Raw genomic sequence first — 6,000 nt, 5'->3', positions numbered from 1 at the left:
CCCCCCACCCCACAACAGTCCCCAGAGTGTGATGTTCCCCTTCCTGTGTCCATGAGTTCTCATCGTTCAGTTCCCACCTATGAGTGAGAACATACGGTGTTTGGTTTTTTGTCCTTGCGATAGTTTACTGAGAATGATGGTTTCCAGCTTCATCCATGTCCCTACAAAGGACATGAACTCATCATTTTTTATGGCTGCATAGTATTCCATGGTGTATATGCACACATTTTCTTAATCCAGTCTGTCGTTGTTAGACATTTGGGTTGGTTCCAAGTCTTTGCTATTGTGAATAGTGCCGCTATAAACATACGTGTGCATGTGTCTTTATAGCAGCATGATTTATAATCCTTTGGGTATATACCCAGTAATGGGATGGCTGGGTCAAATGGTATTTCTAGTTCTAGATCCCTGAGGAATCGCCACACTGACTTCCACAATGGTTGAACTAGTTTACCGTCCTACCAACAGTGTAAAAGTGTTCCTATTTCTCCACATCCTCTGCAGCACCTGTTGTTTCCTGACTTTTTAATGATGGCCTTTCTAACTGGTGTGAGATAGTATCTCATTGTGGTTTTGATTTGCATTTCCCTGATGGCCAGTGATGATGAGCATTTTTTCATGTTTTTTGGCTGCATAAATGTCTTTTGAGAAGTGTCTGTTCATGTCCTTTGCCCACTTTTTGATGGGGTTGTTTTTTTCTTATAAATTTGTTTGAGTTCATTGTAGATTCTGGATATTAGCCCTTTGTCAGATGAGTAGGTTGCAAAAATTTTCTCCCATTTTGTAGGTTGCCTGTTCACTCTGATGGTAGTTTCTTTTGCTGTGCAGAAGCTCTTTAGTTTAATTAGATCCCATTTGTCAATTTTGGCTTTTGTTACCATTGCTTTTGGTGTTTTAGACATGAAGTCCTTGCCCACGCCTATGTCCTGAATGGTATTGCCTAGGTTTTCTTGTAGGATTTTAATGGTTTTAGGTCTAACATTTAAGTCTTTAATCCATCTTGAATTAATTTTTGTATAAGGTGTAAGGAAGGGATCCAGTTTCAGCTTTCTACATATGGCTAGCCAGTTTTCCCAGCACCATTTATTAAACAGAGAATCCTTTCCCCATTTCTTGTTTTTGTCAGGTTTGTCAAAGATCAGATAGTTGTAGATATGTGGCATTATTTCTGAGGGCTCTGTTGTGTTCCATTGATCTATGTCTCTGTTGTGGTACCAGTACCATGCTGTTTTGGTTATTGTAGCCTTGTAGTATAGTTTGAAGTCAGGTAGCGTGATGCCTCCAGCCTTGTTCTTTTGGCTTAGGATTGACTTGGCGATGCGGGCTCTTTTTTGGTTCCATATGAACTTTAAAGTAGTTTTTTCCAATTCTGTGAAGAAAGTCATTGGTAGCTTGATGGGGATGGCATTGAATCTATAAATTACCTTGGGCAGTATGGCCATTTTCACGATATTGATTCTTCCAACCCATGAGCATGGAATGTTCTTCCATTTGTTTGTATCCTCTTTTATTTCATTGAGCAGTGGTTTGTAGTTCTTCTTGAAGAGGTCCTTCACATCCCTTGTAAGTTGGATTCCTAGGTATTTTATTCTCTTTGAAGCAGTTGTGAATGGGAGTTCACTCATGATTTGGCTCTTTGTCTGTGATTGGTGTACAAGAATGCTTGTGATTTTTGTACATTGATTTTGTATCCTGAGACTTTGCTGAAGTTGCTAATCAGCTTAAGGAGATTTTGGGCTGAGACAGTGGGGTTTTCTAGATATACAACCATGTCATCTGCAAACAGGGACAATTTGACTTCCTCTTTTCCTAATTGAATATCCTTTATTTCCTTCTCCTGCCTGATTGCCCTGGCCAGAACTTCCAGCACTATGTTGAATAGGAGTAGTGAGAGAGGGCATCCCTGTCTTGTGCCCATTTTCAAAGGGAATGCTTCTAGTTTTTGCCCATTCAGTATGATATTGGCTGTGGGCTTGTCATAGATAGCTCTTATTATTTTAAGATACGTCCCATCAGTACCTAATTTATTGAGAGTTTTTAGCATGAAGCATTGTTGAATTTTGTCAAAGGCCTTTTCTGCATCTATTGAGATAATCATGTGGTTTTTTAACACGGCAAATTCCTGCCCTGGACAAAATCAAGATTCTGTAAGGAAAAGGGTAGACTTGTCATTGGATAGGCAACAGGCAGTGTCTGCCCCACTGTCTAAGCTTCCAGTGGGGATGCCTGCCCACTGCTGACAGGGTTCTTTTCATGACAAAATAGACGATCAAATGGAAGAGTACTTCATACACTGTAAAATGTATTTAATAAACAGAGTGGAAATATTCTGAACTGTTTTCTCAGAGAGCAAATCCAATGTTAATAGAATGTTCAGGCTAGGTGTGGTGGTTCATGCCTGTAATCTCAGCACTTTGAGACACTGAGGTGGCAGGATCACTTGAGGCCAGGAGTTTGAGACCAACCTGGGCAACATAGCGAGCCCTCATCTCTATTAAAAAAAAAAAAGTTAGCCAGGCATGTTGGGGCATCCCTGCAGTCCCAGCTATTCTGGAGGCTGAGGCAGGAGGATTGCTTGAGCATAGAAGTTTGAGGCTACACTGAGCTATTATTGCTCTACTGCACTCCCATCTGGGTGACAGAGTGAAACTCTGTCTCCCCAACTCCGCAAAAAAAAAAAAAAAAAAGAAAGTCCAACTAAATATAGAGCCTTGGGTCATCAACATCTATTGAACTTCCACTCATTCTCTTTCGGACATCTGCAGATCACCTGAGTACTAGGGTTTTTATAGATACACATCCTCAAATATCAGTCTTCAGATTATTGTCAAGCACTGTTGTGGTGGACATTTGCTGATCCCCTTCCCACTTTCCCTTTCCTCTAAGTATCCCCAGTGTCTCTCTATGTGATGTTTGTTTGTTTGTGTGGATTGACCCTACTCTTACCTCCAGGGATAAGCCTTGACTAGTTTAAGCCATTTAACATATGAGACCCCCAAATACAGTGGCCGATTCAGCAGTGGGCCCTCAGAATGACCTCAGAACTTTCATTGGGACTGCCATGACGCTGACACTGTCCTCTTGGATGATAGATATATGATCTTGAACTGCTACAGCCATTTTTATTGCACCAGGAGGAGAGCAGCCTGAGGGTGAAGCCAATTCACAAAGAATACCTGTACCAAGAGAACTGTCTAGAATCAAATGATACAACAAACTTGTGGTTTCCAAAAACCAATCTTACTTCTGGGTTTTTTCCCCAGCTCAATGAAACAAATAATTCCTTATTTTGTTATTTATTTGTATAAGTGAGTTTGAGCTGGGTTTTCTGTTACTTGTAACCAAATGATTCCTAAGTGATAGTTTCTATATACATTCCAGGAAAAATTATATATATTACATTATTTTAACATATTATTCTTTTAAATAATTGATATATATTTAAATAATATATTTGATATATGTGTATCTATATATATTTAAGTTCGTTTATTCTAATGTTTATAATCCTTCCTGAATTAAGGCCATAAGGCCTGAATGTTACTCAGCATGCCTGTTTCTCCCTGTAATAAATTGCCTGCATAGCATCTGTCCAGAGAAGTGGACCGTGAGATGCTCAGAGCTGATTCCTACTCTTTGGAGACTGTGCGCCTGTTACCCCTGGGTTACAAGACTCATTCCTAAGTACTTTGAACCAAAAACCAATTAGGCTGATACACGTCAGTGTTCTTGCAGGTGTGTTTCCTGTTTGCGAAGGCAACTACAAAAGAAATAAAAGTGACAGTCTCACCAAAACTTTTACAGAGCTGTCAAATGTTCAAGAACAATATTTGCTAATTATGAGTGATCTCAGTTGCAGGGCGTCTGATCTCCTGGTGTTAAAATCTGTCGTGATACTGAGGAAGGCCCCGAGATCCCAGGCACTGAGTGACTGCATACTGTGAGTTAGTTTTTTAATCTCTTGAAAGGGTTAAATTGTGTAAATTACGATTCAAAATGCAAAGCTGTATCCTAGGTAGGTTTCTGTGTGTTTATATATTTGTATTTGCTATGTAGAAAAATAAGCTTTGTCATAGGGTAGCCATTTCCATTTTTAACTCTTGATGCATGTGTATGTTACTGAAAAGAAAGCTATGCACCCGTTTTAATTAAAAAAAAATCCTGTCCTCTTTTCTGGTGACTGATTAAGCGGAAACCTTATTTAAGTGTAAGAGATTTAGTAAAACAAAACAAGACATATGATAATGGAGTAAAAACCTGGCTTGTTGATTCCTGGAAAAAAGGTAATTTATACCCCTCCTTACTTTCCAAATGGACTCATTTAGTATAGAGGACCGAAGAGGAAATTATGCAGCAAGTAGATGGGATGTTTTCTAATTCAAAAAAGATTCTTTTGAAATTCGATTATAGTATAATTAGGGCAGCAGCACCAGCAATAGTGAATTTCCTGTTAGAATAGGAACATTATTACTTTCCTAATTTGTTGATATGAGTCTCAAAAGCCATCTCATTGAACAGTTAGGAAATTGGCTTTTCAGGAAGGGAAATCTACTGAATTTCTCGGAAACTTTTCAAAATAAGTTAATGGCCCCAGACAAGGGCTAGTGAAGAGTTGCAGGCAAAGTCATATGGCTTAGACCTCAGTAATATGTTTTGAGCCTGTTTGGAAAAAAGTCATGAAGATTAATCTGATGTTTACTTGGTCAAACAGTTGTGTATGAGGAACAAAATGGAGAAAATAAAATAAATGGGGGTAGGGCAGATACATTGATATCAAATGAAACTTGAGTAGACTTAGCTCTTTTCATCCCACTTCCTTTTCCCCCATTAAGTCTTTATGGTTTAATTACTACCTGAGCAACATGGCTCACCTGGATGTAACAAGAAAGTGAAAGGGAAAAGTTTTTATTCCAAGTTTGGTAGTCCAGTCCTTCTAATGAGATCTATAGAAGAGTTATGAAATATTTGAAGTCATGTTAAGCAAAATCTAATGTTTTTTTTTTCCTCATGGCATTGAGAACTAAGTCTCAGCCCTATTGCATTTCTCCTGGAGGCCAAGATAGAGTTGTGCTTTGTAACTAGTAATGATCAGGCAGTCTGTGAAGCTCCTTCTTCTTGAGACAATTTGGTTGGACTATTTATGGATATTACAACCCGAGAAATGGCAGTCGCCATTGCTTTAGTTCCTTGGCTCTTTCTGACATCAAACTAAAGCCTAATAGGAAAATGTGTGTTTTTGCCTAAAGACAGTAAAGCTTGAGTAGGATTTAAGATAAGAACACTTCCCCTTGACATGGAGGTGTGGATAATCAATATGATGCTATTGGCTTCTAGTCATTTCTGTCCCTCCTGCAGCACCTGGGTCCTTCTCTGTGTTTATTGTTTCAGGGGCAGGTAATTCCTTGCTAGAGTGAGCCCCAAATAAGCTAGACTTCATCTCTCATTCACTTGGAGCAAAGGGAGACTGCGAGAGTTCATGCTGCAGGTTTGCAGCATCTGCCAGACCCAAACGAGGATGATTTGGATGAGAAATTGACAGAAAAGCTCTTGGGGCAGTGAAGAAGCCACTCCCTGCTTGACTACTAGTGGGCTTGAGAGAGTAGTGGGCAAGGCAGGGAAGAGGATGACCTCTTCAACAGAGGTTAAACTTCCTAACGGGCTTTCCATAAGAATGACCTGACTTAGCAAATACTGCCCAAATTTCCTGGGCTGTTTGGGATTTTGTTCAAGAATTTCAGACAATTTAGTAAAAGTTGCCTAGTGGCAGAAATCCAGATAACCATAGATGGGAAGAATACATATAAAGAAATTATTTGAAAGCAAGGTATATGAATAGACTCTAGGTTTACAATTATTACTGATTTCCTGTTGTTTGGATATCTCTCTTTAGCCTCCTTAAGCCAGGATGGTTTTGTCTGGGTCCCCGAGAAATCTGTACTCTTCCCAAGGCTCCCTATGTGACTAGCTTCTTAGTTATAGGATGTTACATGGAATTTCATT

At 39.4% G+C, this 6,000-nt stretch overlaps 1 protein-coding gene across 5 annotated transcripts in view; it reads left to right on the top strand.

Moving 5' to 3' along the window:
- The window catches only part of NCALD (neurocalcin delta), a 447,618-nt gene that overhangs the window by 237,453 nt on the left and 204,165 nt on the right, over positions 1 to 6,000 (top strand). For 3 of the 5 annotated variants that reach the window (XM_058444297.1, XM_032760154.2, XM_058444299.1), the window contains exon 4: positions 3,854 to 3,940. The exons of the other annotated variants lie outside the window; for them this stretch is intronic. The gene's annotated coding sequence lies outside the window, so the exon portion shown is untranslated. The remainder of the gene's footprint in view (positions 1 to 3,853; positions 3,941 to 6,000) is intronic. 5 annotated transcript variants of the gene reach the window in all.

Source organism: Hylobates moloch, unplaced genomic scaffold (assembly GCF_009828535.3).
Source record: "Hylobates moloch isolate HMO894 unplaced genomic scaffold, HMol_V3 SCAFFOLD_9, whole genome shotgun sequence".
Classification (NCBI taxonomy): Eukaryota; Metazoa; Chordata; class Mammalia; order Primates; family Hylobatidae; genus Hylobates; species Hylobates moloch.
The sequence above is the reverse complement of the archived record's forward strand: the minus strand, read 5'-3'. Positions and strand labels throughout refer to the sequence as shown.